The 23,510-nt window shown below is 45.1% G+C and overlaps 1 protein-coding gene and 1 pseudogene across 1 annotated transcript in view; both read right to left on the bottom strand.

The window, feature by feature from the left end:
• The window catches only part of LOC137625997 (transmembrane reductase CYB561D2-like), a 249,978-nt gene that overhangs the window by 196,171 nt on the left and 30,297 nt on the right, over nt 1–23,510 (bottom strand). The window lies entirely within an intron of this gene.
• LOC137626360 (5S ribosomal RNA) lies at nt 8,252–8,370 on the bottom strand (annotated as a pseudogene).

The following is a 23,510-nucleotide window of genomic DNA, read 5'->3' on the forward strand; positions in this document are numbered from 1 at the left end:
TGCGGGTTTTCCTTGTCACAGTCCTACACAGAATATTATCTTTGATTATATAATTCTGCTGCTTATACTTTATATATTCCTTTTCTTTATGATTGCCTTTCAAAGCATTTATAATTGTTTCTATTTTCTGATCTTTTCTTTACTCAGTCTGTAACAATTCAGCACTCCAGCCTAAATCTTCTTGTTCAGATATTGTTTTTACAATAGGCATGGATGTTGATATATCTATTAATTCAGCTAAAGGCTCCGTACAAGATGACACGGGGTTGCGTGATAATGCATCCGCAATGATATTTGCTTTCCCAGGTAAATACCCGATTCTTGCGCCAAAATCTTGAATGATCAAATGCCACCGAGTTCGTTTAGGGCTGTGATTGAAGCCTTTAAAGAACTCTGTTAGTGGTTTATGGTCAGTAAGAACCTTAACGGGATAACCGTAAATTATGAACTTAAAATGCAATAGCGAATTAACAATAGCTAGTCCTTCCTTGTCTATTACTGCATACTTACTTTCGGAAGTTCTCAATTTTCGAGAATAGAAAGCTATCGGGAAAAACTGTTTATCATATTGCTGAAGCAATACCCCTCCTACTCCTAAGTCTGATGCGTCTGTTGCAATGAAGAATTCCTTACCGAAGTCAGGAAATTTTAAGATAGGAGAACTACACAGTTCATCTTTCAAAGTATTAAACGCCTGTTGATGTTGCTCAGACCATATGAAATCTACGCCATTCTTCGTAAGATCAGTTAAAGGAGCGGCTATTATTGAATAGTTGCGTATAAAACGCCTGTAATATCCACTACAACCCAGAAATTGCTGTATTCCCTTGACATTAGTAGGTATGGGAAAATTACGTATAGCCGACACCTTATCATGGACTACTTTAAGACCTTGGCTTGACACCATGAAACCCAAATATATTAATTCTGTTATGAAAAATTCACACTTACTAATCTTTACCCTTAAGTTATGTTGTCTTAATCTCTGTAGTACTAGTTCTAACTTACGTAGATGTTCTTCTAAGGTGTTGGAAAAGATTACAATATTATCCATATAGGCATGCAATATATCCCCTAACAAGTCTCCAAACACTATGTTAATCATTCTTGTAAATGTTATAGGAGCACAACGTAAACCAAAAGGCATCCGTAAAAATTCATAATGTCCCCTGGCTGTGCTGAAGGCTGTGTATGGGATACTATCTTCTCTTCTAATGATATCTGGTGAAAGCCTTTAAGTAAGTCCAAACTGGTAAAATATTTATTCTGACCTAACAAAGACAAAATATCGTCAGTACATGGCACTGGGAATCGATCAGGGATCGTTTCCTCGTTTAGACGACGAAAGTCGACGCAGATACGCCATGTTCGATCTTTTTTCGGTACAACTATTAAAGGAAAATTATAAGGGCTGTTTGATTTTCTAATGACTCCTTCCTCTAATATTTTACCTACTTCATCATTTATTTCATTCTGAAATTTCATAGGGAGTCTGTACGAGGGTACATATATAATTTTCTGCTTGTCCTTTAACCTTATTTGATGCTCGATCACATCTGTTTTTCCTAAGGATCCATCCGTAGTGGAAAAGACATCTTGATATTTAGTTAAAAGTTCAAAAATTTTCTGCTGAATTTCTTCGTCTTGAATGTCCATACTGATTTTATTTTTAATAGATCGCAAAAGGAATTCATCCGCAACTGATTGAGCGTGATTGATTTCAGCAACGGTAAGAATACGATGTTTATAAACTTCTACCTGTACATCCAAGATATGTTGATTTTTGTGAATTACTAAAGTGTTATTTAAATGATTACAGACTTCGATATTACATTGCTGATGTGAGCCTACTGTATAAATAGCTTGTGTGACAGACAATCCGTTAGTTTTCAAAGTATCAGAAAGGATTAATATTTCAGATCCCGGTAGTTTTTTCTTTATTTGCACTATTAAATTCGAAGGTATGTTTGGTTCGATAGATTGCGTGCAAGATGATATTACGGGTAAACGAGAATTCTGCTGGGTCGCGTATATTATTTCTTTATTAGTGAGACAAGTTATTGGTTCTTCAACGTACGTTACGGTTACATTTGTCGTCTCCTTTTTATCCAAAACTGACTTTAAGGTACTAGAAGACTTATAGAATTTCCCTTTGATATACACGCCGTGCTTGGCAGGAGCTAAGATAATGTTCTGATTTCCCATAGATGGGTATCCTATAATTACAGCTGGATACATATTAATGTTTTTTACAACAACAAATGTATCGGCAAACGTGCGATTACCGACTCTGAACTGAATATGAGTTATGCCTATGACGTTTAATTCATTATTTCCTATACCTGAAAGTCTAATTCCTGATTTTTCAATCGGAAAGTTCGAAAACAAATGATGTGTCTTCAAATCCATAATATTACGTGGACTACCAGAGTCAAAAAATAACGTAAAGGATTTGTGTTCTAAATTTACAGCATATAAGGTTGGCCGTAACTCATTTTGGCTTATTATTGTATGAATTCGTTGCAAATCTACGGGAGCATGCACTGTTTTACTTAATTCGGCCGTGTGTTTCATAGGAAAATCTATTGTCTCACAATTATCTGATAAAACATTAAATTGATTATTCAATACTATTGATGTTGACATGAATGATCTTGACCCAACATCACTCTCTTCCCCTCTAGAGTTAACTATGTGGTATTTGCTTTGCTCTGCACATTCTGAAAATTAGTCTGACCTTGCGAGGTCTGGTTTGACGGCCCAGGTTCAGCGATATTTAAAGAAGTGTTTGTTTGTTTCGGACTCTGAACCGCATTGACATTTGGTTGTTTCTTCTTATGGTTAAAATGAGGATTTTTCTTTTTATTTCCATATGGAACTGACTGTGGAATTGACTGAGTATTTCTGGGATATTGTTGTGTCTTACGCGAGTAACATTGACTATAAGAATGTGTTGCTGTGTTGTGAATTGAGCAAAATTTCGTTCTACAGTCTGCGCTTATGTGACCTTGACGTTTGCAGTTGTAACACGTCACTCCCGCTACTGGACTGTTAACTACGTTCACTGTTTGTGGTTTTGTTTCATTCTTTGCAAAAACTTGAGTTAACACGGGATCGAGATCTGGACACTTGGACATGTGTTTCTTTATCTGTTTATAGACATCCAATTCCGTACTTGCAGGCGTTAACTTCTTATCAAAACACCGCACTAAAGCTTCAGGCAACATAAGTGTCATGCAAGTCAAATACATTAATCGTAAAAAATCTTTCACGGAGATGTTATCGTTAGTAACCAAAGTGGAATTACCTAAAATGTCCTGATATTCGTTAAGCCTATCAGCTATGAGAGCTGCTCTCTCAATAACATTAAGCCGATTCATAGTGGCTTGATTAAGTGTATTTCGTAACGTTAACACTACATCCAAGGCTTCCTCACCCCCATAGATCGCGCGTAACCTAACTTTGAAATCGTCCCAAGTAACTGCTTCTTGAAATGAAACACCTCTTAAATACGCACTCGCATCCCCCTTAGAAAAATCTATAAAACTTTTAGCTTCTTGTAATTGTACAAAAGGATCTACGATTTGTTTGGCATTTAAATGGGCATCAACGGATGAAATCCATGACTCCACATTTTGTGGCAAGAACCCGTTGACCCGACCTTGAAAAGGAAGGATTGCTGACCTGGCATTTACAAGCGTCACAATTGGAGGGGGATTAGCCTGGCCTACACCACTAGGTCCAGGGGTAGGGCTGACAGGAGGAGCCATGACTGCTGTATTTTTATTTTTTCTATCTCTTTGACCCCTTGCAATTCTATCAAAATATCTATATGAGTACAGACGCCCACTGCGTAAACGCATATGTATAATAAAATTCCCCCAACAATGTTACTAATCCCAAAACATTTCCCCGAGAATTTCTGAAAGAAAAAGGAATTAGCACAAAGAAAGAAAAATTCTAAATGAGAATTCGGAATTTCCTATAACAAAGTTTAGCAATTCACTCACCCCAGTAATAACCGACTAACGACTTGTGATAATTACACTTCACTGCCCAAACTGGAATGAATTCAAAATATCTGTACTTAGCTTATATATGAAGTCGACACGTCCTCTCTCTCTCTCTCTCTCTCTTGATGTCTCGTTCTAGTTTCTTGTTGAATGCAGTTCTTCCTGGATATGTTTTGCAATTGTTGAACGCCAGTCCTTGGGTTTCCTAGGATGTTGATTGAAGATTCAGGTTGTATTCTAACATATGTTGATGTTAGCTGTTTCGTTGGACTTAGTCAAAATTGTAGATTCTTGTAGATAATGTTGAGTTCTTGAAGATCTTTCTCAGGTTTTACAGCTTTTATTTTGAAGTCTTGAAGATCTTTCTCTGGTTTTACAGCTTTTATGTTGAAGTCTTGAAGATATTTCTCTGGTTTTACAGCTATTATTTTGAAGTCTTGAAGATTTTTCTCTAATTCTTAGAGTTTAACCGCTGTCTTAGAGTTTAACCGCTGTCTTAGAGTTTAATCGCTGCCACCATTTATTGGCGTGCTACTGTTATAAGCACACATTGAGTAAGTGTTGTTTCAGATGTATGAAAATGGATTAACTGAATACATCTTAATAGTTTTTAAGTATTTATTCTATAAAAACAACAGAGTTAAACATCTCCATCACTGGAGGAAGCTGGGTTGGTCCAGATGACCAATTCTGGTGAAGTATAGATATGAACTGACTAAATTATCGATATCACAGATATCGTATGCTTAGTTTACTTTAGACACGTCACAAACTCGGAAGACACCTGCATCCGGTGACGTCACAAACTTTCACACGCTGAGACAATGTGTTGACGTTTAAGAAGAATGTCAATTTGCCGAGGTTTGCATAGGTTTGCATTGTATGTCCTGTTTACGATTTGAATGACTACAGCAAATCCCAGGGTTAGCTCCTCCAACCAACATGACATATTACGTCATTTGTTTTAAACATGTAATATTAACTATTCTAATCATTACATATGTACCTTTAGAATGTTGGCTGTAAAGGATATGATTCTATTTTAATACATTCTTTGTTATATTTATGTTGTCAATACAAATAAATATAAAAAATGTATTTGCATCTTATTCGCCCCATAAGTAGCTGAATAAAACTAGCCAGAGTTTCTTACTTATTTTTCCTAAAAATAATGTATACACTTGAAGGTGCTTATATGTGTGAACATAATTATGGTAAGTTAATTACATTTGTTCCGACATATATACATACATTTTCGCTTCTATAGTCAGAGTTGACAGTTTCCCTGCAGGGGGCAGGAAGCCCTAAGATTGTTCCAAGCTTAGCGGATATGACGAATAACGGTACCGACATATATTTATGTGGTCTGGGTGACCATATAGAAGCTGACTCAAGGTTAAGGCAGTTATACAAACCCACAGATACAGTACTTTCAAGTAATTCTCTGGTAAGCTTCCATCAGGACAACATAGCTGAGCCCAAAAGACAGATTTTGAAGCAAAGCGAAAAATGACAAATTCGAAGATAATTTGTATTTTTCCTAACCATACAAACCTTAGCTATTTACAGAGGGTTTACCTTCTAGCGCAGCTGAAATGGCGAGCCATTAGAATTTAACGAGGGTGTATTATCCCCGCGCTAGTTAGCGGGGGGGTAGGGGAGTGGTAGCTAGCTACCCCTCCCCCCCTTCACACACAGATGAATGCTCACTTTCACTTAGAGGTAGGACTTGTCTTGGGGGACAGGGCTGGCGGGCAAATATGTGTAAATAGCTAAGGTTTGTATGGTTAGGAAAAATACAAATTATCTTCGAATTTGTCATTTGTTCCGTAACCGAAATACAAACCACGCTATTTACAGAGGGTGACTTACCCCTTAGGTAGGGTGCAAAGTCCCCAGCCATACTGGCTTTGGCTTTACCCGGGGACTCAGAATCCGAGTGAGTCGCACTCGAGAAAAGGAGTCCCTGCACCACAAGTTCCTTGCTCCGCAAGGAACCGTGTGGCCTACGTAAGCTTGTGTGTGAAGGAAGAAGTGTGACCCGTCCTAGGCAGTTGACCTGGAGTTCCAAAAGGAACTCTGGGTTAGGACGTTCCCAATACCACCTCGTCAGGGTATGGGGGACGCGACAGTATTGACTCAATACTCGGAACACAAGGAAGCATGGTTTACCTGCAGAGGTTCGAGGTCAGCTATGCAGAGACCAGGATGCTGCTTCCCCGTAGAGGGGATGATGAAGAAAGAAATAAGGGCCAGACATACTTCTTTCGTTCATGCAGACTAAAACCTGATAACAATGCCCTCAACCTTCTGCTACCTGTCCAAAAAGGAGCCTGAGGTTAGACCAGCTGTTGTGTAGCCACCACAGAGCGATAGAAAACGTATCGAGACTCCTGTGGGTCACGCCCTGCAGGAAGCGGGCTGCGAAGGTCATTAGACGCTTCCAGACTCCAGCTTGTAGCACCTGCGTCACAGAGTAGTATTACTCGAAGCAGAGGGACGTTGCGATGTATCCAACATCGTGCTGTAGGGCGACGTGACGGGTTGGGACATCAGATACAGAATGGAGACTCGAAATCTTGAAGGAATTGGACCGAAGAGCCGGGACCCCCAGATTCTGAGTCTAGCCAACAACTCAGGAGCAAACCTGAATGTTGCCTTGCCCTCTTCCTTAGAAAGGGCGGAGTCATACGAGACCAAGAAGATTGCTTACACACTGGCCGTGGCCAGAGTGATCAGGAGACCCAAGGCGGAATGCAATCCGAGGACTGCCGTAAAGGGTCTTGAGAAGATCTCTTAAAGGACTAAAAGTCCGAGTCATGCTCCAAGTTGGAGGTCTTACTCCGACTGGGGGCAGGGACGATCGTAGCTTCGCATGAGCGAGGAAAAAACCAGCGGGCAGGAAAAAGTTATTCCTTTAAGCCTGAAGGTCAGGGAAAGGCTGAGCAACAGGCTTCATTGCCGAGAGCGGAAAGGAGTTTCCTCCCGCCGAAAGGCAATAAGACCGTTATTGCTGGAGAAGAGGCCTCAAGGGAAGAGGTATATCTTCCACGGCACCAACCACCGAAGACTCTTCACTTTGCCTGGAAGACCCCTGCGGATGACTATCGCAGATGACGCGACCTCCGTACCGCGACTGTAGCGGGTTGTCTCTTCTTGAGGAGGAGGCGTAGTGTCTCCAGGCATGAAGCCGAAGCGACGCCCCGGTTCGGGAGAGATGTCGCAGTGCGGTTGTTTGAGTAGTCTGCGCCGTGGGAGAAGCTCTCCCGGGAGTTCCGTCAGGGGAAGCAGAGGGTCCAGAAACCGTTCTGCGCATAGTCCCAGTGGAGCTCTCCCATTGAAAGGTTGACAGACAACCTGGTCTTGTTGAGACCCATTGTCCACAGACAAAAAGGAGGGAAGACGCAGGCGTCGATGTTGTCCCACCATCACCGGAATGCATCTTGCCAGAGTCTCGGGGTCTGAGACTGGGGGGAAGAACAGCGGAAGCTTGAGGTTCCAAGCTGTCGCGATCAGGTCCCCCAGACCAGGACTTGCTGGTTACTCAAGGTCAAAGACCCCCAGGTACACTCTTTCTACGAGGCTCTGCTCGGATAGGCGGAGAGAACATTCCTCTGCCTGGAATGAGAGAGCCGATGGTGGTATTGAGATAATCTCAATCATCCCGGTATCTCTACTGCAAGATGTGAAGGTGTGAAAAAGCGTACGCTGCTGGTTAGAATACGCCAGAATCATGAAGTCGACGCGCACGGGGCGACTCGGCAGGAGCTGTAGGATCTGTAGAGGGGCCAGACTACGGCCCCTAAGCCTGCCTAAATGATGGAGAGGTATCCTTCAGGTCTTGACCATAGAACTGGACCGGAACATGCCCCAGCCCCCCCCTCCCACCCCTTTCCTTTGACAAGTCCGCAAACAACATCAAGAATGTGGGGAAAGGACGAGAATATCCACTACCATCAAGAGGTTTCATAGGTCAACACCCATTGCAGGTCAAATAGTTCCGCTGGTCCCATAGGGGCCAGGAAGTCCGGTTAAACGTTGCCTGAAACCACCGGAACTTGGACCGCCCCACATGGAACTTATCCTGAGGCGACCGTTTGGACTATAGATGGGTCAATGAGGAAAGGAGAACTAGGAAACGTTCCAAGGTAGGGCTGAAAGCTCTGCTTGACTGAGAACAGGTACTGCGACTCTCCTCAGTCTTGCCACAGTCAACTGAAAGGAAGGCTCAGAGGATGTGGCAACAGAATCTGGCATCCCCAGGTGGTCACCCATCCAAGTACCGACCAGAACCAACGTTGCTTAACCTCGCTGGACGGACGAGAAGCGGGGTTTCCAACGTGGTAAGGCTGTTGACTTAATATCAGGGCCAGATACTCCAGATGTTGAGGCAGAAGAGGAGAAGGCTCCAAGCAAAGTACCATGAACCCACACTCATGGTAAGCATCCGGAAGCTTGTCCCGGCGCTGAAGAGGGTCGAACCCGAGCCTACCGGAGTTGACCAGCCCTCCAAAAAGCAGAGGAGGCGGAAGCCTGCACCTGAGCGGCCATGAGGAAAGCAGGGAGAGTTCTCTGGGGAAAAAAACCTGCTATGCCACGACGGGATAGCCACCCTGCATTTAAGCAGGAATACTTGCAGTCTAGGCTGAATTCCACGAGCTCCCTGGAAGATGGATGGAATGGAAACTGAAAGTACCCGTCCTTCCGAACCAGGGTTTAAAGAGTCCTGTCGCCTCGTTACCAGTCTGATCGATTCTGCTGTTCTACGCTGGCCGAAGTTTGTTCGACAAACTTGATCAGGGCTGAGAGGTCGACTACGGAACTCCCCTCTCAGATCCTTCCCTACAAGAAAGGATCGACTGAAGAGGCCAGAGGTGAAGCCGTCGATGATCCTATGGAGGACCTTCGCCTAAGGTATGGATCATTCTGCCCAACCGGGCAACTCTTGCCGACGCTATGGCATAGAGGTTCAGAGACACTGAATTCGCTGACCGAGACGGCAGGCGCGATATCCTTGGCTGATCACAGAGATTGTGCGGGAATGGGCATCGGGAAGCTGTCATCCGGATGAGTAACCTTAAGCATCCTCCCTGCGAAAAACCTGCAATCCTAGAGTTCGTGAACTCTGCCGCTCCTTTTAGGGCTATGCCCCCCCGGGGGAGCCTCCCGTGCCATCTGTTCCTAACAGGAGGAAATTGCAATTGGACACCTTGTCCCAGTTGACGTAGCCGATAACTTAGGCCGACGTGGTTGAAAGAAAAGGGCGCTGGAGCCCTGCAGAGTCTGGAAGAAAGCGCCTTGGAGGAGTGAAAACGGAAGTCGATTTCCTCCGCACAGCCGCTGTCTAAGTCTCTGTCCTTGGGCACAAACAAACTCTTCTCAAGGATGGAAGGGTGTCTGAGGTCGTCGACCTCCACAGATGAGACACCCGAAGGAAGCCCTCAGTCAGCGCGTCCAGATGGTACAACATCGAGCTTGTCCGCAAGTTAGATACTTAACGACGAAAGGCCAAGGTGCCTGAGCTCGAGAGGAGGAAAGTACCCATGATCTTCCTGTAGCTTCCTTGAACCAAACTTCGGGCCATAACCGAGGAGGGAAAGGACCTGGTAAGCCCCCAGAGGAAGGGGTAAGCAGTCACCCCTTGTCCGATGGAGAAATCTCGAACGGAAAGCCCCCCCGCCAAAAATCCTTCCAGGGAATGACGGGGAAGGGCTAACCCAGGTTCTGGAAAGAGGAGTGTTGCTCAGACCTCCCTGAAGTTTCCTCCTATTCTTGCAAGTGCCATGCTCTGCGTTTACGGGGTGAGGCTGTGTTCTGGAAATACGCTCCAGAAGAACTCGCCAGGCTGGCCATGCTGCGAAAACCCCAATGGGAATCGTGGTCACAATCGCCCTGGAGCTCACGAGATGGTAATTCAAAGATTTGCGAGTGGGCGAACGTGGAAGCGCCCATGCGCGGTCACGCAGGAACGCAAACGAAGGTGAGCGAAGGAGCGCAGAAGGAGGGCGAGCGTGGTGGGAAGGGCGAGAGCTGGTGGTCGGTGAGCAATAACCCATAGACGAGCAATGGATACTGCAAGAATTAAGCTGACGTTTGTGCAAAGAAACACTGTAGGTTCGAGCGATGGAACACCGTCGGTTCGCGCGACGGAACACCGTCGGTTCGCGCGACGGAACACCGTCGGTTCGCGCGACGGAACACCGTCGGTTCGCGCGACGGAACACCGTCGGTTCGTGCGACGGAACACCGTCGGTTCGCGCGACGGAACACCGTCGTTCCCGCGACGGAACACCGTCGGTTCGCGCGACGGAACACCGTCGGTTCGCGCGACGGAACACCGTCGGTTCGCGCGACGGAACACCGTCGGTTCGCGCGACGGAACACCGTCGGTTCGCGCGACGGAACACCGTCGGTTCGCGCGACGGAACACCGTCCGGTCCGCGCGATGGAATACCGTTGGTTCGCGCGCGGGCGAACATTGGAGAGCATGGGCGCGGACGCCCATGAGCGTAGATGTGCAGGCACGTGGGCGTGTGGGCGCGCAGGCGAATGATCGCACGGGCGCACAGGCGAGCGGTCGCGCGGGCGCACAGGCGAACGGTCGCGCGGGCGAGCGGTTGCGAGGGTGGGCAGGTGAATGAGCGCGAGTCCGAGGCGGCGAACGCAAGCGTTAGCACGATGGCGAGGAAACGCGCTGCCGCGTGGGCGAGGAAGACCGCTGGCGATATGGATCAACAGGCGATCGGTGGTGAGCTGGTGAGCGCTAACGCGCAGGTTGGCGATGGCGCGTTGTGGCATGTCGACGCGTTAGCGAGCGATGGCGAGCAGCATGCGCAGGTGAGCGATCGCGCGATGGCGAGCAGCATGCGCAGGTGGGCGATCGCGCAATGGCGATCAGCATGCGCAGGTGGGCGGTCGCGCGACGGAGATCAGCATGCGCAGGTGGGCGGTCGCGCGATGGCGAGCAGCATCCGCAGGTGGGCGGTCACGCGATGGCGAGCAGCATCCGCAGGTGGGCGGTCGCGCGATGGCGAGCAGCATCCGCAGGTGGGCGATCGCGCGATGGCGAGCAGCATCTGCAGGAGGGCGATCGCGCGATGGCGAGCAGCATCCGCAGGTGGGCGATCGCGCGATGGCGAGCAGCATGCGTAGGTGAGCTAGTAGCTGGCGAACCATGTTCCTTCAGAAGTGTTGGAGAACGTTGGCTGTAACACACGCGGGCGATCCGGAGATCGCCGAGAGACAGGTGATCGCTGGCGAGCTGATGATCGCTGACGAGCAGAAGGCAACGCGTGGAAGCCTGCGCATAGAAGAAGAGTCCTTGACCCAGACCAGAACCGAAATTCTAGATCGCGAGGGCGAACGTGGGCACACAGGGCGCGTAACAGGAACCAACAGGAACAGCAGGGATGATCATCATGAGAGCGCTGACGAACAGGAGAGCGCTGATGAGCAGGAGTGCGCCTGTGCGCTAACACTGAGCAGGAGCAGGAGAGAACACAGCAGAAGGGCGCGCAGGGGAACCCTGACACGCAAGGGAAGAACCCCCGTGGGAGGCAACCCTTCGCCCCGAAGGGATCGGTGTCCGTCGGGAGACTGATGTCCGTCGGAAGACCGTTGTCTGTCCGCCGGGAGACTGATGTCCATCGGAAGACCGTTGTCCGTCGGGAAGACTGTTGCCCGTCGGAAGACGAGATCAGACTGCTATCCATCTGCACCAAGAAAAAGGAGTTGTAGGCTGCAAACGGAGATTCAAAAAGGCGCCTCTTAGCACCCTTATAGGGAGATGAGAGGCCCTTACGACGAGGCGGACAGTGGGCCTTACGGCAAGGGAGGCCAACAGCAACAGCAGCAGAAGAATCCTCCAAAGATGAGTCTCTATGAGTGTACTCTCTCGCGAACGAAAGAGAAACACTTCGTAGAAGAGACTGGTCAGCCAGTGACCTAAAAGGAGCAATCCTCCGAAGAGGAGCTCCTGCAGTTGCCCAGCCCCTTGAGCAAAATTGCAGGTGTGACCGCTCAGCACCAAGAGCATAGTCGCACGAAAAAAAGGCAAGAGAAGAACCCCCCAAAATGGAAAAAACTCAAGCCTGGACAGGAAAAACTTCCCTCGGAAGGAAAGTTACCCCCCCAAGGAGGCAAGCCTCCTGAGAGTTCTAAAATGAACTGGAGAGCTGTCCGTCGTCCCGGAAGTACTTCCAGTAGAAGGAGACACCCCCCTGACGAAAATACAAGGGGGGAGGCAGCAACAGCCGAATCCCCAGGCCTCAACAAGACAGCTCACACCGTTGCCATATTACAGAAACAAACTAGATCGGTAACTGTAAAAAAGAAATAAAACAAAAATTATTAGTACACATTCATTACCCCGGGAAGGCTCCGAAGAGGAATCCCGAGGGAAAGGAAACAAGAATTACACAACAGGCACGTGCCCTCACAACCACTTACACTCACGGAAGGAGAGCTGTAACCAAAACAGAATTATAACAATTATAATTATGTAACTATGTAATTATGTAATTTAAAAATGAATGAACACTAAAGAAAGAACGAAAACCCCAAAAGGAATCGTTCTACAAGCTGGAAAAAAAAAAAAACTACAATTAGATTCATAAACTAATTGAGACAAACGTACGGCGTAGCAACCCCCCCCACACGGAAAGGAAGCTACAAGGGCGTAGTAACACGTAGTAAAAGGGTGAACGACCTCAAGAGAGAGAGAGAGAGAGAGAGAGAAAGACCGAAGTCAAACTCGATCGCCACCCATAAAATACGCCGTGGTGGCCTAACTGCCGAGGACACCACGTAGATATCGTACACTACACACACAAATCTGAAAAGGAAACTTACTGATTTCTATACTCAAATATATATACAAACATGAAAAACATGTTTATATATATATTGAGTAAAAGAAAAGTAAGCGATTAAGTAAAGACAAAACAAACAATGGCTGCCAAGAGAGGACCAAGACAGACACGTCTGTCACAGTCCAAGCCAAAAGTGAAAGTGAGCATTCATCTGTGTGTGAGGGGGGGAGGGGTAGCTAGCTACCACTCCCCTACCCCCCCCCCCCCCCCCGCTAACTAGCGCGGGGGTAATACACCCTCGTTAATTTCTAATGGCTCGCCATTTCAGCTGCGCTAAAAGGTAAACCCTCTGTAAATAGCGTGGTTTGTATTTCGGTTACGGAACAAATCTATTTTTGGGTGAGATAGCCATGTCGTCCTGATGGACCCGCCCTCCTTTTCTAAGAAAAAGACTATACTGTACATACGTAACAATCGAAACTACTCTATCTGTAGCCATCCATGCTTAATTGCAACAAGGAATGGGTCGCCATGTTGGGCGCTGTAGTAGTATGGGAAGGGGATCCACCGGGTAACCTTGATGACGGCTCCCCTTCATTTTCGCCACTCTTCCCCCTCAGAGCGAAAACTCTATTCGGGGTGAAGATTGCCATGTGTCGTATCACGAAATACGTCCCCTGATATGCAATATCCTTAAGAATTTTCTTAAAGGATACTCGCGCCAGGAGTTAGAATTCTGGAGACCTATGGTCAATTCTCTGGGAGTATCACCGTAGCTAAATATCCCTTAGATAGCTGCCTAAAGGAACCTTCCATCAGGACGACATGGCTATCTCACCCAAAAATAGATTTTTCGCTTTGATTCAAAATCTGTTTTTCCACTGTAATACTGTATACTGTTTTCATGGTTTTTTTTCAGAGGGTGAAAACGGATTAATTTTTTTAAGTTATTTTATACAGGAAAAATTCATCTGTGATATGAGAAAATTGATATATAAGCTTGGTCCCGGAACAGATTAAACTCTTATCTCAAGGTATTACTGTACCGCCAAGACTGATAGGCGCATTTCTTCACGCAAATACATGAAGACCTCTGCTATTGCTGGAATAGTGGCATCGAGAGGAGAGATACCCCTTCCACGACACCATATACAGAAGACGTTCCACTTTGCCTGGTAGACTGCTGCTAATGACTTCCCCAGGTATCCAGATATCCTGCTCACAACTTGTTGCGAAAATCCTCTCTGAGTGAAGAGATGGTGGACAGCCTCCATGAGTTAAGTCGTAGCGAAGCTACAGCCTCGCGGAAGATGTTAGCATGTAATTGTCTGAGTAGATCGTGTCGTGGAGGGAGTTCTCTTGGAGACTCATCAGGAATTGCAGAAGGTCCGGTAAAATGCCGCGTGATGCCATAGCGGAGCTATTAGGGTCATTCAGAGGTTGACTGATGTTCTGGCCTTCTTAAGCACTCTCCTCATCATGCAAAACGGAGGAAAGGCATAGATGTCGATGTTATTCCAACATAGTCGCAATACATCTTGCCTGTTGTCGCTCATCACCACCACCGAATGGCCCGCCAGAAACTGATGGAACTGTTGAAGGATCAGAAAGATGGCCTTCATCTCTAGGAGACTTATGTGAAGGTAATTTTCTGACTCTGACCAGAGGCCTGAGGTCATGTGGTGCAGCACATGGGGGCCCCCACTCTTTTTTTATTTTGATGCGTCTAAGAACAGCATCAAATCTGGGGGGAAGACAAGAATATCTACGAGCTTCCGGAGATTCTTGTCCGACACCCAATATTAGAGGTCCATCTGTTCCGCTGATCTCATGGGAATCACGGTGTCCGGGGAGTCGAAGGCTTGAGTCCACCTAGACTTGAGCCGCCACTGGAGAGATCGAATCCTGAGGCGGTCGTTGGGGACTAGATGGGCCAGGGATGATAGGTGCCCGAGGAGATGTAGCCACATCTGGGCTGGAAGTTCTTCTCGGCTGAGAAAAGGTCTTGCGGCCTTTCTCAGCCTCATTACCCTGTCGTCTGATGGGAATGCTTTGTGGAGATTGGTGTCTAAAATCACATCTAGGTATACCAGTCTTTGCGTGGGAAGCAGGGAGGACTTCTTGAGATTTACCATGACCCCCAGATCTTGGCAATGCTCAGAAGTTTATCTCAGTGTTGAAGAAGGGCTGACACTGAGTCTGCTAGGATTAGCCAGTCGTCCAAATAACGGAGGAGACGGATGCCGATCCTGTGTGCCCAAGATGATACTGGGGCGAACACTCTGAAAAGACTTAGGGTGCTGTGGAAAGAACGAAGCACATCACCTTGAACTGGTATTTCCTGTTACCTAGGCTGAATCTTAACTACTTCCTTGAAGACGGATGGATTGGGATCTGGAAGTACGCATCCCTTAGTTCCAGTGTGCACATCAAGTCCTGTGGTCTTACCTCTTGTCTAACCATGTTTGCCGTCTCCATGCTGATCGGAGTTTGCTTGACAAACTCGTTCAGTGCTGAGAGGTCGATGATTGGTCTCCAGCCTCCACACGCCTTTTTCACAAGAAAGAGTCGACTGATGGAGACCGAGGACTTGTCGAGGACCTCCTGGAGAGCGCCCTTCTTCAACATGGCCTGGACTTCTGCCAGGAGGGCTAGCCCCTTTGCTAATCCCATCACAAAGGAGTCTATCGACATTGGATTTCTGATCAGGGGAGGGAGAGACACCCTGAACGAATCACGGCGACTGTCTAGGGATCAGCCCCGAGTTGCTTCCACCTGTTCCAGCAACTTTGCAGGCATCCCCCCCAATGGTGGACAAGTGGGGGGAGTGCGTATCCTAGTGTTTACGGCCGCGGCCGCTCCCTCTAAAATATTTTCCTCCCCTGGAGTACTTTGTGCCTTTCCTGTCCTTGGTCAGAAAGGGCCTCTTAGACACCGTTTGCTTCGTTGTCGTCTTACTCGTCAAGGTCTTGGCTGGATTAGACTGCTGAAGAGCTGGTGGTTTGAGGACCTGGATGTCAAGGCCCTATGGAGGAGAGAGTCCTGATGAGACTTCTTCCATCTCTCTACAGCCAGTTACACGTCCTTCAGCTTGAAAAGAGAGGATCCTTCTAGAGAGTTCCTGAGCCTAACAATCTCGGCATTAGGGACCTGCTGATGGAATCTCACAGATACTGCACCACGACTTTTCACGATGGTATTTGCCCCCAAGTTCGAGACTTGATGGGCAAGAAACTTGATGGTGCAAGTGCCTGAGAGGAGGAAGGTTTCCATAGCTTTCCTGGTACTTTCTTTGGAAAAATCTTCGGTCCATACCAGGATTCCCATGGTCCCCAATTAAAAATCAAAGACACGAAGTAGCCTGCATGGCATACTTCGTGACTTTCTCCTGACTGAGGATCTCTGCTGCCGAGAAGAGACCTGACGGTTGGAGAGACTCTCTATAGAGACCTCCTTGGTTAGCTCTTCCAGAGAGTGATGGAGTGGAAGAGCTGGATGAGGCTCGTCCAAGACCTCATAGCACCTCCTCTGTTGGACTCAAGGAGGTGAGAGGAGCTTGACAGAAGAGCCCGAACGATGACAGAAGTCAGAGAGCTGTTGAGCAATCTTAGCCCTGAAACTCTTCAGCCCCTGGGACCCGGGCAAGGCTGCACTGGCCTTTGAAGGCTTCTGAGTGCCAAAGACACGATTTAGGACCGTGTCTGCCCTCTCAGGGGTGTATCTCTGAGTTGGCAAAAGCCTTTGAGAACCCTGATAATAGTCAGAACGTGCAAGAAGGTTGTTCTGACTCTGCTCCCCCTCTGAAGTGGGACTGGCAGCAAAGTCTCCTTCCTCCACCCCTAGAGCTCATCTTGCAGTGGATCGTGGACATCCCTAGAGTGGCTGACGGGTCCTGTGGATCTGGAAGTCCTCGTAGAGGACTTCGGAAGTGTCTTTGAGACCTTCGACTCCTTGCGGGGAAGAAGGTAGAACTCTAACATTGAAGGTTTGTTGGTACCATCTTTCCTTGTTCCTACCGGAGGTGGAGAGCTGTTTGCGTGAGGGGAGTCTTCCTCCGAAGGTTTAATGGAGGACATCTGCCCGTCGCGAGGCTCCCTCGGCAGAGGTGAGGTGGGAGAGCATCTGGGATGAGTACTAGGAACGATTGGCCAAGAAGGCCACACAGGGGTCAGCTTTACTCTAGGGGATGTGATTGATTGATTGATTTGAAGTTTTCAGGCATCCTGACATCTAAGGTCATTGACGCCGGTAACATTTAATTTATGTATACAAAAATAAAAAATAAAATAAAAAATAAAAGAGTATTCAATTAAAATCATAAAAGTTGAATGTCATAAAAGTTAAATATTTTTCAGAAGACCTGCTTCTGAAATAAATCTAAAAATGCCACTTGCATGGTAGGACACATCATTTCCAAGAATCTTGGCAAAGGATGAACCTGCCACCCTCACCTCAAGCCTCAAACAAATATCTATTCCTTAAGTTGTTATAATTGGGGCATTCGGTCAACAAATGCCTTACTGTTAGAGGTACTAAACAGTCGTCACAATACGGTTGGTGTTGGCCCTTCAGCAGAAACTCGTGTGTCAACCGAGTGTGACCAATACGGAGACGACAAAGAGACGTCTCCCATTTTCGGGGCATCATATCATACCTCCAAGGAGATATGTCATTTGTTACCTCTCACATTTTATTGCCATCTAGGCTATCCCATTGCTGTTGCCAGTTTTTGCAAACCAATTTCTTGATGTCAGGTAAGAAATCATTACAGGGAATGGGATACCTTCTTGGCAACAACTCGGATGCAGCCTTCTTAGCCAGTGAATCTGCCTTCTCATTCCCAGACACACCTACATGTGCTGGAACCCAACAAAATTGTACTGTTATACCTCTCCGTCCAATAATAAAAAGCCATTCTAAAATCTTTAAAACTAGAGGGTTATTAGAATTAAAAACTTCTATAGCTTGAAGGACACTCCTTGCATCACTAAAAATTGTAAAATTACCCTCCTTCTCCAACGCTATTTTCTCAATAGCAGTTAATATGCCATACAGTTCAGCAGTAAATATGGAAGCATCAGATTTGGAGCCATCAGTATAGATAAAAGTTGATCCTCTATGTTCTTTAACATGTTCATTAAAAAGAGACCTGGCTTCTAGGTCTGATATATTCTTCTTACCTCCAATAAAATATTTACAAAAAGATATTTCTGGTAACTTCCATGGAGGCGTTGATGATACCTTGAATGGAAGTACTGTACCTTATTTCTAATTATATCCAGACTATTTAATAATCGTTTCACCCGAAAGCCATAAGGTTGAGGAGATTTTGGGTGCAACTCAAAGTATGGTGCGTGTCTTACAAGGCTTGCAGTCTGAAAGGCTAGAGAGTTAGGGAGTCTTTGCAATCTAAACCAATACCGAATAATGGAAGACATTCGGTAAAGGTCTAGAGGTAACTCTCCAGCATCAAGGAGACTTGGGATAGGCGAGCTTTTAAAAGCTCCAGTAGACAATCTAATACCTGCATGATGTATCGAGTCTAATATTTTTAACCAGCTTGGGGTGGTTGAAGAATATATTTCACAACCATAACTAATTTTGGAAAAAATCAAGGCCTTGTATAATTTTAAAATAGTATTGCGGTCTGCCCCCCATGATGTATGGGACAATACTTTTAAGATATTCAGAGCTTCAACACATTTAGCTTTTAACGCTTTTAAGTGAGAAACCCATGTAAGTCTACAATCAAATATCAAACCTAAAAATTTAGGTTCTCTTGCACATGGTATCCGTTAACCTTTAATGTATATATCCGGGTCTGGATGTACTCCCCGGATACGACAAAAATGGACAATGGTAGTTTTACTTGTCGAGAACTTAAATCCATTCATGTCAGCCCACTGGATAATTTTATCAATAGAGTTGGATTTTTCTCTCAACCATTGCCATTCTAGTGCCAGCAAATGATATTGAGAGATCATCCACAAATAATGTTGAGAGAACATCCTGGGGAATGGCTAAGGATATCCCATTAATTGCTAGTGCAAAAAGGGTTACACTCTGCACACTACCCTGAGAAACTCCTTCCTGGCACTTACTCTCTGATAGAGTTTCCCCCACTCTCACTTGAAAAACTCTACGTGAAAGAAATGCCTGAATAAATAGTGGCAGCTCTCCTCTCAATCCCAATTCATGAATGGTTTTAAGTATACCATATCTCCATGTGGTATCATGTGGTTTTTCAAGGTCAAAAAATACTGTCACATGGTGCTGTTTGGAAGCAAAGGCTTCACAAATAGAAGACTCAAGTCGTATTAACACATCAGTTGTTGAGTGCATTTTTCTGAATCCACATTGAATCGGTGATAAAATACCCTTCTTTTTAAGGTACCACATCAGCCTTGCATTGACCATCTTCTCCATGATTTTACATAAACACGAAGTCAATGCAATAGGTCGATAGCTTGCTGCTAAAAACTTGTCCTTACCGGGTTTTAAAAAGGCTAAAATAATGGCTAGTTCCCAAACACTTGGGTAACTATGATCATGCCATATTCTATTAATAATACTTAAAATAAATAACTTTGTATTAAAATGTACATGTTTAACCATTGCATATGGAATTCCATCGGGTCCAGGAGCTGTATCGTTGCAAGTAGCGAGTGCGGAATCAAGTTCTCTTTCAGTAAAAGGAGAATTATACAATTCTTCCCTTCCTGTTGCAAAATTTAAAATTTTCCTTTCTTCAATGCTCCTGTACTGGTGACCAGGAGCTACTACACTCTTGCACGATACATTTGAAAAATGGTCAGCCAGGGCATTACTAACTTCATTTCCTTCAGTCACAAATTGACCATTCACTTTCAACACTGGTGGTGGGTTCGGGGTAAATTTGCCTGCAATTTTTTTTATTTTCCTCCATACAGAAGATGGTGGTGTTCTACTATTAATGGAGGAAACAAAAGCCACCCAAGATTGGCATCTAGCTTCTTTCATGGCACGACGGAACTGTGCTCTACACTTTTTGTGTGATATCAAATTTTCATCAGTACGGCATCTACGCAATCTAGTCAGAGATTTTCTGGTGGCTCTGTGCAAGGCTGTTAATTCTGAGGACCACCACGGGACTGGTCGTCTTTTGAATAGTCCTGTGGTTTTGGGAATCGAATTGATTCCTGCTGTATGAAGAGTTCCATTCAGTAGGTCTATGGCATCATCAATACTTTCAAACTGTTCTGCTCTCCCTTAGATTTCACTTAGCTCAGAAAATTTAACCCAGTCTGCCTTGTCTAGATTCCAACGTGGCGATCTTTGCAAAGGCGGACCCTTGTTGGTGTTTATAATGATTGGTGCATGATCACTAGTATGACAATCATCTAATGTCCTCCAATCAAAATAAAAAAGGCAGTTAGAGCTTGCAATTGAAAGGTCAATGAATGACAAAGTACCTGTCTGAACATGGAAGTGTGTGGGCTCTCCTGTATTAAGAAGCCCCACATCCTCATTCTCCACAATTGATGAGATAATATTGCCCCTTGTGTTGGCCAAAACATCACCCCATAAAGGATGTCTACCATTCATATCTCCCAGTAAGAGAAAAGGTTGAGGAAGTTGTTGAATGACTTCTGCTAAATCATCATATAAAATATTATCATTTGGAGGTAAGTACAGAGAGCATATTGTATATTTTCTCCCTATATCAATTTGTACAACTGCCTGCAGGGTTGTACCTATAGACAAGGGTATTTGGGGAACATCTCGACGAATGTACATGAGACTTCCGCCATGGCTCCCTGCTTGTTGATTATATGGTGTTCTATAGCTAACATACTCTCGAGGACTAGGAGTGTTAGAATCAAGCATACTTTCCTGTAGACATACAATTATGGGGGAATGCTCATGAATTAGGAGCTTAAGTTCTTCATATTTCGCCCTCAAACCCTGACAGTTCCATTGCAAAATGGAGGAGAAAACTATGGATTATTTCTGGAAGACATCTTGGATGAGGTCTTCCCATTAGCAGTTTTTAATTTAACATTATTACCAGTAGGTTTCTTCAGAGGTGATCTTGTTATGTTGGGTTTTACATTTGTGCTTTTCTTTGTATTCTTTTTATCTATTTGTTGAGGTGGATGGTGGACCTCAACTTGAATTTCTGGTTTATTCAGTTCATCTTCTGGTTCATTAGAAACATCAACAGACAAAACATCAAATTTATTTGATGTCATAACCTTAACGGTTCTAATGGAGGGTGGAGAGAGAGATGGAGGTCTCTCTCTTTTACGATTAATAGATGGTGGGATTCGAGGTTTTTGCACCTTTCCCACAACAGGTGCATCAGGTAAGTTAGTCTTAAGTGGAACCTCCATCAGATCAGGCAAGGACATGGCCTGAGAGAGGTTTGTATTATTTTTTGTAATGGCGGCTGAAGGCTGTACAGCAATGGGCAATGACCTAGTGTTAATACACCGTGGTAAAGCCTCAGGAGGTTATATGGTTACCTCGTTATTTGACATTTTGTCACATAGTATACTTTTTTTTGAGCTATTGGCAGCGCTAGGTTGGTTTGATTTTAATGCCTTAGGATATGTATTTGATTTATTTAATAGTCTTTTGGCATGGGGCACACTTATATGTTCTAAGTTAGATTTGTTGAGGGCAGCTTCCTCCAACTTATATAGCTCGCAGCTCTTGTCTGTGGATTTGTGATTCGAGCTGCAATTTAAACACCTGGCTCCAAGTGCACACTCTCCATGGTAAGATTTGGAGCATATACCACACATCTTCTCATTTTTGCAAACTTTGGACGGGTGCCCAAATTTAAAACAATTAAAGCATTGCAATGGCTTCTGCTTGAAGGGTCTTACTTTAATCCTTTCGTTCTCGATAATAATATGAAAAGGTACATCGGCATCCTGGAACGTAAGGATTATCATTGATGTACCTGGGACTTTATGAACTTTCCATACATTTAATGGACACATGGCCAGTATCTCCTCCTCTGTAAAATCATATAGATCTCTGTTAAAAACTACGCCCCTTCCGTAGCTAAAATTTAGGTGGGGTTTGATATCTAACTTAATGTCATCATTACTTATTTTCATATTGGACAATATTACCGACTGTGTACTGGATTTGGCATGGATAAGGAAACTATTTTTTCCGAAACGAGATATATCGCCTGGGGCATTAGTTCCTACTTTTTTCTGAATCAATTTGCATATTTTAAAATAATTCCCTGTAACCCCCTTTGATTCAGCTATAATTTCTCTGGGAGGGCATAACCAAATCTGCGTCTTTTTCCAACCAATCGGCAGGCCTGTACACATCCAAATCTTTTGGTACCTTATCGCAGAAAGCAGCCGCGACATTCAAGTTATTAATTTTAATATTATTCAAGATACTTATTGCACTAAATGCTTCGTCATAACTACTATAAGATATCCATGAATCCCAAGTTTCAGCTTCAAGTTTCATCCTTATTTCTTTTATGCATCCATAGCATTCAAATGCTTTACATAGATCATCATAATTTGTCTCTATTGAAATTTGTGTAACATGGAGGATTCGAAGTTTCCTCGTGTTACCCAAATTACTTGATTTAGAAATATCAGTAGAATGGTCCTTTCCCGTTCCGAGGTCATCAACAGAGCTTTCCCTTATCACAATAGCAGAGGTCATCAACAGTGCCGGGGGAGAGTCAGCGTATCCAAGGGATGGGGGTTCGTTCCTTAAAGAATCCATTAGACGAAAGAGAGAGAAAAGGGTAAGTTTGATGTACCTGCTCGAGAATGTTAGGCCATCACACGTTGGAAAGGAAATTTGCACTCTCCACTATCGGCACAATGAGAGTATACTTCCCAGATGGTCCACTCCATACCCTACCCTAAGGATAGCATCAAAACAGATATAGAGGCACAGGTGTAAGCTGAACCCGCCTGTTAGGACTGAGACCAAGAAATTATGGAATCATCCTCCCCATATCTATAATGACGGGCTTCCGGCCAAAAGCCGAGAGTCCTACCCCAAGTATTGGATCCCCCTGGATTCCGAAGACCCAACACTTGAGAATAGTTCCGCCAAAAAGGTCCAAACCATCTTCGGGATGGCTGAAATCATCCAATACTCTCACATATAGCTTTGAATGCAAACACCTCCCAACTGTGATACCTCCTCCCACTCATCAAAGCAGGCAGCAATAAAGGATGTATGAACATCCCCGCCGGGGCTACAATGAATGTAAAAACATCCAAGCCATAGGAGAAAAAAAAAAAATAAATATAAATGTACATAATATATATACACATATAATGAGAGAAATTTTTCTCATAGAGTTTGGAAAGCAAGACTAAAGAAAGTTTATGGAATTAGGATAAGGTCGAAGTAATATTGATAAAAAGAAAAAGGTGAAAGAGAGAAATTTAGATTCGAACTGGGGGAGCAATTTCCCCAAGTTCGAGAGCCCTCTTGCCCGTCACCAAGTTTTAGCACGGGAATGAAATGCCGTGCTGAAGCTCAATGACTTCATCAAGGCATTCTCTCATTAAGAGGGCTAGGGGATGTGACAGCATCCGAGACTCCTCTTTTCTTCTTCAGGAGTGAAGCAGCCGAGGTTCTATGTCGGGACTCTGCTGGTGCTGACGGATGTTGGGAGCTACAGAGGCCTCTGAAGAGCATGAAGAAA

The sequence above is a fragment of the Palaemon carinicauda genome, chromosome 33, assembly GCF_036898095.1.
Source record: "Palaemon carinicauda isolate YSFRI2023 chromosome 33, ASM3689809v2, whole genome shotgun sequence".
In the NCBI taxonomy this organism is placed as follows: Eukaryota; Metazoa; Arthropoda; class Malacostraca; order Decapoda; family Palaemonidae; genus Palaemon; species Palaemon carinicauda.